This window comes from Drosophila virilis, chromosome 3, assembly GCF_030788295.1.
Source record: "Drosophila virilis strain 15010-1051.87 chromosome 3, Dvir_AGI_RSII-ME, whole genome shotgun sequence".
NCBI lineage: Eukaryota > Metazoa > Arthropoda > Insecta > Diptera > Drosophilidae > Drosophila > Drosophila virilis.
This window is the reverse complement of record NC_091545.1, coordinates 27,950,996-27,965,071: the sequence shown is the minus strand read 5'-3', so window position 1 is coordinate 27,965,071 and position 14,076 is coordinate 27,950,996. Positions and strand designations below refer to the sequence as shown.

Here is a 14,076-nt window from a genome sequence, read left to right as displayed (position 1 = left end):
AAGATACATTTAATTATTATTTTTTTTTATTTTATTATTTTTGTTGTTCGAATTATAAAGAACAAAGTACGCAGGGAACACCGCGAGGAGACCATTATAATTATAATGGGGTCATAACTAAATATGACCTTCGGGTATTTTCTGCGGAGCCAACCTCAGTACACAAAATGCATTCATATATCAACACAAATTTGGGATAAGTCATGATCTGCGCTAGAAAACTAACAAAATTAATTTCTTGCCAGCTAAAGCCAGAACAGTGAATAACAACACATGCATACATACTTTAAAGATCTTATGCATGTATAATTCACGCATACAACGAAAGGTGTACGCATGCTATTGGCTGAGACAAGAACTTTCTCGAGCATAGACTGTCCAAAAAGAAAAGTGAAATCAATATATGTGTGCTATTTTCTTAACATAGTTATTGCGCAAGAAGCGCCTTGAGTAAAAATTATATAAGTTCTTAAACTTTCCCGTTAAATTATTCGTTAATATCTAGGGTAATATATCATTTAAATAAAGCATGCATTTCATGGACAAAGCACAAGCACTTTGCGTCGATCGTAAGTTCTAAACTTTTTCGCTCAATGTACTTCGAAAACGAAGCAACCCAAAGCAGAATCGACCAGCTTTGCTGAAGGCAGGCTGGCGACTAACTTCGTAGCTCGTGTCAGCATCAGCAAGCCACGACTTCGGCATTCGTTCGTCTGGTCTTTGGAGAACGAACAACCAGTCGGCAGGCATGCCGTACGAAGCCTCAAAGGCCAGATGAAAGGCCAGGCCAAAAATTTTGCGTCGCATTCAAATGTATGGGCGTTACTCATCTTAGTGTTTATATTGTCTTTGCATAAACAGTGGCTGCGCTGAGCTATCATCTCATGACTTGATACGCCCGCTCCCTCTCAGCCGAGAGTGCTTCGACCAGATTTCGCGGAAATGATGAGAACCGCGGTGCCACACCTGCCGAAATCGGGTATCGCAGATCGAGTTTGTTTCCGATAATCAATAACTTACTCCGTTTCCAAGCAATCGATAAAAATCGTTACCGACATCCTGTTTTTTGAGCAAATTGGGTAAATATTAAGAGCTAGAGTCACCAAACTCAATAAGTTATTTCGAGAATATTATACCTATCGTTACCTCCCCGCTACCTCCTCAGAGTTATAAATCAAGTTAATAACCCTATTTACAACGTACATACCATGAGACGATCTACAGTCGTCTCCCTCATTTTGCCATTAGATGGCCATCAGCCTGTGCCGGGTGTTATGCCAACTCTCCCCATTAAAGAAAATTTAGCCAGACATTTCTCTCTTCAGATACGGCATATAATTGGTTGCATTTCTTATCGTTATTAACATTTAATCTTATTTCTTATTCCCCTGCAGGTTATCTTCAAGCTGTTATTTATAATTTCGTACTCGCGAATATTTCCGGAATTTTAAACCAGGTGCATACGATAAGTTGGTATATTCTTATATTTAGATATAAGTTTTAAATTTCAATTTTTTTCCATCTTTCAACTACGCTTCCACAGTTGTCTATAACGCATTGCATCATTTCATATTTATAACAATTTCTATTAATCTTAAATATAATAAATAACGTTTTTTTGTACAGAATATCTTTTTTTTGTTGGCGACCTTCATACAATTCCGGAGACCAAAAAAAACGGCCAGAAGTTATTGCCAGTCAACAAAGGAAAGGAAAACAAGGGGAGAAATATAAACACAGGTAATTATTGCACCAAAGGGGAGCAAGTTCCCGCTAAAATAAATGCGTGTATACATGTGTGTTTCCAACGAAAGGCGTTGTTTGCCAAAGCGCTTATATTACCTTGCCTGCCTTAAGAGCTCTCTGGGTTGGGGGCACCTGCACCTGAGGTGCGTAACATATATATGTATACGTATAAGTATGTATCACTCGAGCAGAAGTTGACCAAAATCTAAACTTTTTAACCTCATTCTTTACTTGGCAGACGCAATAATCTTTGGGCCCTTTCCTTCCCTGTTCGCACTTTCGGAAATTTACTTAATTTAAACTAGTCCCGAGCATTTTTATGTATTTAATAACAAAAAAAAATCGGTTCTCTTTCAGGAAGCACAATGGGAAGTCTGCGTTTGACTCTGCCGTTTACTCAGGCGAGGAAGCACGAAATGGAACAGAGTCACTCGGATGATATGGGCGTATGAGTCCCGTCCGTGATGGCTCATCTCTCCGTCGCGTGGTTTACGCCGACACTTGGGATTCAAGCTTTGGGATTCAAGCGTGGTGTGCCACCGAATGCCAGCGGCTGCTCTAATAGAGTAACGCTTTTATAGTGGTTTTAAATGACGACAGTGTGTTTCTAGTGTATTATTGTTTCGTGTATTATCGCTCTTGTGCACTATTTCTTTTGCAATACATTAGCACATAAGGAATTATCTTGGCAATTAAATAACAAAGAAAGCCCGTCATGAACAAATGTTTGCCCTTTGATTTTTTCTTTTTTTCTTTTTGGTTAAGCACATGATCCATGGCCGATAATATCGCACGCAACCAACTAAGAAAACCCTCGGTGCTGCCGATAACGTCAAATGCAACAAGATATATTGGTATTATTGAGAATATCGGATTCACATTAGGGGGTATAGTCTATGATTATCGAAGAAATAATGGAAAATAATAAGAGATATTGTATGTTCTATGACACTCCGCATCTCTTTAAATCTATAACGAATAATAATAAGGAAAATTTGAAACCCCTGATGGATTAGTCATTTCAAAGTTATTAGGGAGGCTTACGAACAGGAACAGGGATCAGTCACGCGAATGACTAAAATAACAAAAAGTCACGTGAATCCAACAGGGTTTGAATTAATGCGTGTATGTTTAACCACGCAAATTTTCTGTCACACCGTAGCAGTGGCTATTAGAACTTGTAATAAAAAGCAAGCAATTGCAACGAAGCAGCCCGAAGTGGCTGACCCAACCGCTACATTTGTTAAACAAGTTAATGACCACTTTAATTGCTTGAATAGCAGAATTTTAAATGACAACAACCCCATGAAAAGTGCACTCAAAAAAGAGAATATAGTTTGGAAAAGAAAGTATACTTAAGAAGTATAAAAATATATATATAGAACCATCAGCTTATGAATTCAACATCATTATAACAAAATTAATTTCATTACACATTTTTCATTTTAACAATTCGAATTGCGAGTCCGATGATGATGTTATTCTGTCTGCTAAATTCGATTCAATAAAATATGAGCCTTACGAAAATAATGAAAGTAAGAAAATGACATTAAGTATTGTATATATATTGTAGGTATATTGCAAAGGGATCAAATTGCGAAAAATTCCAAACGTACCTTATTAAAAATAGTTCATTTTTAACAGCACCTGCAGAACAATTGATATCTCGAAGGATTCTGACTTTGAAAACTTAAGATCCATCTGATTTATTCTTTGATGTTAGCAAAATTCACATAAACGTTTTGAAACAAGGTGCAACTCAACAAAATGCATCATATAGCAATGTACAAAGTGAAAGGATTTAATTATCGTGTTTTGATGAAAATGATTCATGTTTCGCCCCAAAAATATTAAATTTTGACAAACGTATGAATGTTTTACTATTTGAACATTTTAAATGGACAGTGATGACGAATAGCTTTAAAAATCAAGCAAAATAATTGGATCACAAAAAAAAATTAATAAAATGTATCTTTAAAAACGCCAACTCGCGTCGCTGCATTAATACTCTTATTTATAGAAATGGTATATGGTTGAAGAAAGAAATTAATCATAATTGTACCAATAGTTGCACACTAAATACGAAATTATATTTTTCATAGACATTGGAGACAAATATGCATATAGAAGATAACTAGTATTTGGTTACAGCTCTTAACAATAGTTAAAATACTCTATTTTCAGAAAGGGTGCCTTGCTTGTCAAAAAATGAAAAATGATAAATATCTTACGTGGTGTTTGCGAGTGGAGAAGAAGACATGACTTTCTGACTGCTAATTAAAGGCATAGCAGTGCTTAGAAACCATAACAATGAGTGCTGAAGCTAAGATCATAAGCTGTAGCTTCAATCCAAAGAGAGATGGCAAGGACAGAATTTGTGGTGTGCTTTATTCATTGTCGAAACGTTTGTTCTGACTCTTTTGGTTGTTGGTTAATATGGAAAATGTTGCATTGAATTTTTGGCATCGGCAGAAGTGGCTGTAGAAATTTAGGTTTTGTGCTTGCCACCTTGTTATCTTGCATCATGAATCTTAAAAAAGATCTTTTGGACAAATCAAACAATGTTCGTTTATGGGGCCAAACTTACTTTTCCCCTACGGTTATATACTTTCGCTGCTAAGTCAAAAGTTTGAAACTGGTACGGTTAAGAGTTCAATGAAAGCTATTGTGACGATTGGATGTTTGCATATCTGCTACCGCACCTAAAACAAACCCCTCACATAGTGGTTCTTCAAACTACGAATGCTGCCGCTAGCAGCGCAAGTGCAGTGCTAAATTTAATATTTAAAGAAACAATAAATGTTACTCAACACTTTCCCGTGGTTTTGCGCGAGTCAAACTGCAAAAGGTTAGTTCTAATAACTCTCTAATCCGAGTACGTGAGTGCTCTAACAGATTAGTGACCAATAGGAAGCTTGCCAGTGCCGCGCAACAGGCATAAACAGTGACTGCGCTGAGCTATCATCACCTGACTTGATAAACCCGCTCCCTCTCAGCCGAGAGTGCTTCGACCAGATTTCGCGGAAAGGATGAGAATCGCTGGTGCTACACCTGCCGAAATCTGGTATCGCAGATCGACTTTGTTTCCGATAATTGATAACTTACTCCGCTTCCAAGCAATCGATGTCGACATCCTGTTTTTTAAGCAAATTGGGTAAATATGAAGAGCTAGAGTCACTAAACTTGATAAGATGCTTCTAGAATATTATAGATATATATATAAGTATATATATATATATATATATATAATAAGTATCTTTCATTGTATACCTATCGCCACCTGCCCGCTACTTCCTCAGAGTTATAAATCGAGTTAAAAACCCTATTTACAGGAAATGAACAAATTCTGATTTAAATGTTTTTGAAAAAAAAAGGAACAGGTTTAATATGGAACGACTCCGAAAAACTCTTCGCACATGGTGTGTTTTACAGGTCAACGCCAAATATAAGTTTTTCAGATACTTTGCAAAAAAAGGATATCCATTCAAAAGCTACAGCCTGGAAACAGCGAATGTTTGTGCGAAGAAGTAAAGATACCATTAACACAATATGCTACACATAATTAGCAAATCCACCAACAAACGACTAAACTACAAGATAGACAGAAAATGGCGCTCACTTGTAGAGACATCTTTTAAACAGTCAAACAACCTCAGCTTGAATCTCCATGTCAAATAGCGCAGACGTGTAAAAATGTATGTAAAATGTTCAAATTAATGTTTATCTGTAATTGTTTTATATTTAATTGTTTTTTGTATCTTCGTGTTAGTGCCCTGAAGACGGTTTTCCGATATGCAACCGAAATATATCGGAAACAAAACTTAAATAAAATTGTTTTAATGTTTGTTTTTACAAGCCGGACCTCGAGCCAACGAATATTTTAAAATATGGAAAGGTCGCCAAAACCATCAATAAATATGCATAGCAGCCAACATGAGCTATGCAAAAATCAATACTAAATACAAGGATTCCAAATGAACAACAACAACAACAACAAAGAACAATTAAGAAATTCCAGCTAACATTGGTAAAATTAACTAAACTTAAATCTAGCTAATAATTTTTGTTAAAATGTAGAAAATCTAATTAAATACCTAACTTCATCAAAAACTTGACACAGCATTTGCCTATACTGACCACTAACAAAAAACCAACCCCGACATAAAAAGAACATGGACTAGACACACCCATTTTTACCATACCAAAATATTAAACTTACTTATTAAACACAAACACAACCTATTACAAGAAGAAACAAAACATATGGAAAAAGAAAAAAAAAACATAGAACAACTGATGACCACAGATGACACCAAATCGTTTTTTCGAACGAGAGGAACATAGAAAAGTGTTGTTATTACAACATTTAAGAATAGACAAGAAACGAAACACGATAAGTTACGAGATCAATGAAACCTTACCATAGCGGACAACAAGAATCAAAAAGTGGTTCATAAACATAAGCAAAATAAAAATAGAATTCCCGCCAAACGTAGAAGCGTTACTCGCTAAACGGCCGCAACTTCGTGGCACAACTATTCAAAATGGGTGAAGGACGGAAGAAATAAAATGACTAGAACAACAGCGGTACCCTCGAGGATATACGGACTACCAAAAATGCATAAGGAAGGAACACCATTTAGACCGATATGTTCCTCCATCGGATCTTCATCTTACGGGCTGTGCAAATACATGATAAAAATACTAAAAAATCTGACAATGGATTTAAGATACAACATTAAAAACGCGGTAGATTTCAAAGACAAAGTCAACAATTTCCACATCAGAGAAGAAGCAATATTAGTATCATTTGATGTAGTCTCTTTGTTTCCCAGCATACCGATGGAATTAGCACTTGACACAATAAGACAAAAATGGAGCAAACTACTTGAACACACCAGTATACCAAAACAACTATTTATGGACATAGTGAGATTCTGCATTTAGGAAAACCGAATATGAGGTCAAAATATACACACAACTCAAAGAAATGCCAATGGGATCACCGGCCTCCCCAGTAATCGCAGACATAATAATGGAGGAACTATTGGACAGCATTACAGATAAATTAATAATCAAAGCAAGACTTTTGACTAAATAGGTAGATGACCTTTTTGCATTAACAGAAAAAACAAAAATACACAAAACTCTAAAAGAATTGAATTCGTTTCACAAACATATAAAATTTATCAGGGAATTAGAAAAGGACGGAAAATTGCCATTTTTAGATTATATAGTTAACAAATTGGACAAAACACTCAAAATCAAGTGGTATAAAAAACCCATAGCCTTCGGACGATTACCCAACTTCAATTCAAACCACCCAAAGAGTATGATAATCAATACAGCACTAGGCTGTATAAAAAGAATGATTAACATATCGGACACAACATACCACAAAGAAATTGAAAATGAAATTAATAAGCACTTGACGAAAAATGACTTCCCACAAAGCGTAATAAAAACTCTATTAAAAAGACGACAAATTGAAAGAAATAAGCCAAGATAACCTCACAAAATATACAAATCCCTAATATGTACCACGACTATCAGAACACCTTACAAACTCAGACTGTTACAACAAAGAAGAAATAAAAGTAGCACACAAACCAAAACAAGATTAAATCTAAAATCTCCATGACTGACAAAAGTAACGTCACTTACCAAATACCAAGTGCAAAAGTGTTTACTTAGGTACAACAAAATCGAAACTAAAAATAAGGATCAGTCAACATAAATCGGACTTCAAGTTAAGAGATCTATTGGGCTAACAAGCTTTTTTATTAGCACTTAATAGCGAGAAGTTAAGGATGTTATAAAAACTCCACTTTTTCTTATAATTTCATGCAAACGGATTGATTTATTTATATGCTTATAGCAAACGTATTGACAATATGCGAAAATGTACAATTTTTAGCGAAGCGATCGATAAGAGGTCCGATATAGCGAACATACAACACCATAATGCATTGCGGCGTCGCTAGTATTGATGCGCTAGCCGCTTAAGACAAAGTGCAAAAGGTAAGAAAGCGCGATAAAAGAAACTACGATAAGCGCAAAGCGATAAGCCGTAGATAGTTAACAGCAAATAATATTGAGCTATTTTATGACATGCGAGAAGCGCCAAAGAAAACAAAATAGTAACATTGCTTGCCTCGCAGGGCAACATGTAACTGAAATGTTATGCTAACATAATACAAGTTTAATTTTTTGCTGCTGAGCCGAACAAGATCAAAATAATATACAGAAAACAAATGACCCACTGCATGAGAAGCAATCACACGCCAAATTTTGAGGACACAACAATCTTACAACAAGAACAACACTACAACAAAACGACACACATTGGAAATGCTACACAGAATTAGCACACCCACCAACAATCGACTAAACTACAGGACAGACACAGAAAATTGCGCTCACTTGTACAGAGATCTTTTAAACAGCCTCAGTTTGAATCTCCACATCAATAGCGCAGACGTGTAAAAAATTGTATGTAAAATGTTCAAATTAATGTTTATCTATATTCTAATCGTAAATTGTTTTTACAAACCCGAACTTTGAGCCAGCCAACGAATATTGTAAAATATGGTAAGGTCGCCAAAACCATCAATAAATGAGCGAATGCAACAAGGAATGCATTCTTACATGCAATTAAGAAAAATTTGACCCACAATATCTCTGTTAACGCTAATGCCATCAATAGCGTTAACAGAGATATTGTGGGTCAAATTTTGCAACATTTACTTGAACCTTCTAGCAAAATGGGCAGTCACATTTGGGTTTTCGTTTTACGAAACATTTTTAAAAAATGAAAATTTATTTTAAGCTAAAAAATAAAATTTTATTTTAAGCTAAAAAATGAAAATTTATTTTAAGCTATTTTGTTCCTGAAATAAATATAAAATATTAAGATATATTGGTATTGTTGAGAATATCGGATTCACATTAAGGGGTGTAGTCTATGATCATGGAGGAAATAATAGAATATAATAAGAGATATTATATTTTCTATGACATTCCGCATCTTTTTGAATCGATTAGGACTATTATTAATAAGCAAAATTTGAAACTCCTGACGGATTAGTCGATTTGGAAGTAATTAGGGAGGTTTACGAACATGAACAAGGATCAGTCACGAGAATGATTAAATTAACAAAAAGTCACGTGAATCCAACACTGTTTGAATTAATGCGTGTATATTTAACCACGCAAATTTTCAGTCACACCGTATCAGTGGCTATTAGAACTTGTAATAACAAGTAAAGGGTTCTAGTCGGGAGCTCCCGACTAGGGGATACCCTGTACCCTCATCTTCCAACATCAAATGCATATATATTTTTATTTTAGAAGCTATATGTCAAGTTTGGTGACTCTAGCTCTTATTATTTACCAAAATTGCCCAAAAACAGGATATCGATATTGATTTTTACCGATTGCTTGGAAACGGAGTAAAGTATCGATTATCGGAAACAAACTGGATCTGCGCGGGAGCTAGGAGCATCTACATCTAAAATTTCAGTCTCTACGGACGGACCGACGGACAGACAGACGGACATGGCTAGATCGACTCGGCTATTGGTGCTGATCGAGAATATATATACCTTATGGGGTCGGAGATGCTTCCTTCTGCCTGTTACATACATTTGGATTTTGCACAAATACAATATACCCTTATACCCATTTTTAATGGGTTCAGGGTATAGAAACAAGCAATTGCATCGAAGCGCCCGAAGTGGCTGACCCACCCGCTTCTTTTGTTGAAAAAGTTAATGAACACAACAAGTGCAGTTCAAAAAGATAATATAGTTTGGAAAAGAAAGTATACTTAAGAAGAATAAAAATATATTTATAGAACACATCACTTTATGAATTCAACATCATTATAGCAAAATTAATTTCATTAAATATTTTTCATTTTACCAATTCGAATATCGAGTCTGATGATGATGTTATGATGCCTGTTGAATTCGATTCTATAATATATGTACCTTACGAAAATAATGAAAATAAGGAAATGCGTGACAATGCATTTTCAGTGTTATTATCACAAATTATAAAATGTAATGAAACCTATTTTAACGAACATATGGATAATATGTTAACAAATGCTTGACGGATTGAGTTGACATCAAGTAGATATTTTGTAGGCATATTGCAAAGGAATCAATTTGCGAAAATTTCCAAACGTACCTTATTAAAAATAGTGAATTTTTAACAGCAGTTGCAGAACAAATAATATCTCGAACGACACGGACTTTAGAAACTTAAGATCCATCAGATTTATTCTTTGATGTTAGCTAAATTCACATAAAGGGTTTGAAAATATATTTTCTACTAATAAGATGCAACGCAACAAAATGCATTGTAGCCACTGTCCACTAAACACATTTCTGGCACATTTCAGAAAATGTCACATTTTTGACAAATATGTAAAATGCGCCCTGTGCGTTTTCCCATAAGAAAACACATTTCAAACATCTTTCAAAAAAGGAACATTTTTCAGAAATGTGTAAATTCGCCCCGAACATTTCGTGTTTTTTGCGATGATTAATCGAGATTTCTATCGATGTTGTGAAAAATGGTAAGGTATCGTAAACATAAACAGCTGATATATCAACGAAGGCAAGCAGCAACATTAAATAAGAAATTTAGAATCAGAGTAATCCCGCAGATTTTAGAATTTAAGCCTGGCGAAATTTTGAAAAGAGTAATTAAGGAAGCCCTTACTTCGAGAGCGCAATTTTTGAGATTTGGATGAAAAACATTACGGCGCTTATGTAATTGCTTATTTTAAAAAGCGGTACTTTCGTCACTCACATGTTACCTTCAACCGATGGAACACCAATATGTGACATTGAAATGTAACATTTCTTAAACCAGTGGACAGAGGCTATTATAGAGCAATGTATAAAGTGCACTAAAGAAAGTGTTTAATTATCGTGCTTAGATGAAAATTATTCATGTTTCGCCCACAAAATATTAAATTTGGACAAACTTATTAGAGATTTACTATTTGAACATTTTAAATGGACAAAGATGAAAGATAGCTATAAAAATAAAGCAAAATTGATTAAACTTTTACATAAATGAACATGGTACAAAACAAATATACAGATATATGCCAGAACTAAAAGAAATAACTACTATAGTTAGATAACATTGTTGGGGAATATGGAAATATTTTAATTTAAAAAATAAAAGCATTTCAAGTTGACCCGAAGGTCAAGTTCTGACCTCATTCTAATTATAATGTCCTCTTCGCGGCGTTTCCAGGGTACCGATTTGGCAGCGGTAGCTAATTCGAGCGGCAACTTTGTGATATATAATTTGAATAAAAAATAATTTAATCACAACATACAACAAAAAGCATTAACACCCTTATTTATAGAAATGGCATATGGTTAAAGAAAAAAAATTAATAATAATTGTACCAATAGTTGCACACTAAATACGAAATTATATTTTTCATAGACATTGGAGACAAATATGCATATAGAAGACAAGTGGTATTTGGTAACAGCTCTTAACAATAGGTAAAATACCCTGTTTTGAGAAAGGGTGCCTGCTTGTCAAAAAATGAAAAATGATAAAAATCTTCCGTGCTGCTTGCGAGTGAAGCAGAAGACATGACTTTCTGACAGCGAAAGTTTAAGGCAAAGCATAGTGCTAAGAAACTACAGCAATGAGTTAGAAGGGTGCAGAAGCTAGCCTCAATCCAAAGAGAGATGGCAAGGACAGAATTTGTGGTGTGCGTTGTTCATTGTCGAAACGTTTGTACTGACTCTTTTTGTTGTTGGTTAGTATGGAAAATGTTGGCATTGAATTTTTAGCATCGGCAGAAGTCGCTGTAGAAATTAAAGTTTTGTAAATCTTAAAAAAGAGCTTTTGATCCAAATGGCTCCTCTGTCAGTTTATTATTAAATGCGATCGTCTGTCCATTACTTTGACTTTTCTCAGTGTATTGCTCGAGGAGCTTATGACATATTCGCGTCCAAAACATTCTCCTTCAGTTGTAACCTGATCAATGGGACCGTCGGGGTTTGGAATAATTAAACAGTGTTCGTTTATGGGTCCAAACTTACTGTTCCCCTTTGGTTTAATGAAAGCTATTGTGACGATCGGATGTTAGCATATCTGCTCCCGTGGGCGTCTGTGATAGTGTGGTGGTTAAAACAATTCCTTTATTAAAGCGAAAGAGACACTTACCTCTTCCGGCCCAGGGCACCTAATACAAACCCCTTAAACGGTGGTTCTTCGAAGTACGAATGCTGCCGCTGGCAGCTCAAGTGCAGTACTAAATTTAAATTTTAAAGAAACAGTAAATGCCAGTCAACACTTGCCGGTGGTTTTGCGCGAGTCAAACTGCAAAAGGTTAGTTCTAATAATTTTATTATCCGAGTACGCGAGAGCTCTAAGTCTTTCGCGAGCGAGCTTTTAATCCGCCCACTAATACGAACAGATTAGTGACCGATAGAAAGCTTGCCATTGCCGCGCAACAGGCATAAACAGTGACTGCGCTGAGCTATCATCTCGTGACTTGATAAGCCCGCTCCCTCTCAACCGACAGGTCTTCGACCAGATTTCGTGGAAATGATGAGAATCGCTGGTGCTACACCTGCCTAAATCTGGTATCGCAGATCGAGTTTGTTTCCGATAATCGATAACTTACTCCGTTTCCAAGCAATCGAAAAAAATCGGTTTCGACATCCTTTTTTTTTGAGCAAATTGGGTAAATATTAAGAGCTAGAGACACTAAACTTGATAAGTTGCTTGTAGAATATTAAGTTTTACACGTTAGGTTACTATAAAAAAATATATTTCAATTTATTATTTTCACTTAATGGCTACTTTTGTTGAGTACATTCAGATTTGCTTCCCGAATATGAACTGATTTATCTAACTGTTGCTAATAAGTTATGTTAAAGGGTGGGTGCGACTATGGATATGTCACTCCCCCAACCATTAGAAAAGTGCCTGTCCTCATGTGTTTAAGTTTGGATATAGTGTAACATTTTCTTTTTTTACAATTGGTGTATCTCCTATTATTGTAGGTCTTTCTTCTACTTTGGGTTTTTTATATTTTATAATTAATTTCTTAGGTATGCTTTTGAACTTATATGTCAAATACAGTGTTAAACTTATTAATATGATTACAAATATGGTTATTGTAATTATCTGAAATACATTGTTAAATTTTGTATGTTCATTTATAATTTGTTTCGTTTGTACAAACGAAAGTGGTTCTAATTTTATAACATCATTGCTTACGTAAATGCTTTGAGTATAATCTAACATATTGTTTGAAATTGAAATTTCATTAATTTGCAGTGAACAATTAAAGATTTTTATTATATTGTTTCCTTCTATTGTTATTTCGTTATTTATACAATTATGATTTAATATAGTTTTTGGTAAATTCCAAGTTAAAATTATATTTGGTTCTACGTAGTTGATTTGAAAATTTTGCAAAATTTTAGTATAACTACATTCTGATGTTATTTGGTTTAATATTTCTGTGAAACATTCATTATTAATTAGTTTAAGCTGGTGCTTGTATGTTTTGATCGCTGTCTGTTGTTGACCTGTAATATATTATATATATATTTGCTTTGATTAGTCTTCTTTTTCTTTTTGAATTTGGTTTTGTAATGGGTTATTTTCCTGCCTCTGTTAGTTTCCTCAAAATGTTTGTCGTCGATTTGTCTTGGTACTCCTGTTTTCTTGAACGGGGTTGTCGTCTTTGATTTAACTAATGGTGAATGCTTGTATCTAGTGTCAATTTCATAATTTGTTCGTTTTTTGTTGAGGTTATTTATTAGTTTTTCCATATTAGCTTGAGTGTCATACTCTGGTGTACCTGCGTATATGAATATGTCCGCTGGTGTTCGGTTAGTCGTTTTGTGCTTTGTTTTATGATTGTACGTGTAGAGTATTGTTTTAAATTTTGTAAGTTTATATTCGACGTCTGAGTCGCTGTTAATGATTCTTAATTTTTCACTAACTGTCTTATGAAATCGTTCTACGTCGGATATACCATTTTTACTAGTGGTTATTTACTGCTTCTGATTTTAGCCATAATTGTAAAGCTGTGCACATAAAAGCTGAGTCTTTGTCTGCTTTTATTTCGATGGGTTTACCCATTTGGTTGAACACTTGTAATATAGCTAATGATGCAAATTTTGAATAGATATCAATGCAAGATAAAAATTGTTTATCTCCTACTATGTAAAAATCCATTACATATTTTTCTCGAATATCAGCGATTTCCGGAGTTATTTCGAAAGTTAATTTTGTATCTCTGTGTTCTGTTTTTGCGATGTGGCAGAT

The 14,076-nt window shown here is 34.8% G+C and overlaps 1 long non-coding RNA gene across 1 annotated transcript; it reads left to right on the top strand.

The window, feature by feature from the left end:
- The first annotated feature begins 1,316 nt into the window (after positions 1 to 1,316).
- Positions 1,317 to 2,548, top strand: LOC138911100 (uncharacterized). Its single transcript, XR_011416410.1, has 3 exons — positions 1,317 to 1,456; positions 1,627 to 1,740; positions 2,104 to 2,548. It is a non-coding gene; the product is annotated as an uncharacterized lncRNA (long non-coding RNA).
- The last annotated feature ends 11,528 nt before the right edge of the window (positions 2,549 to 14,076 follow it).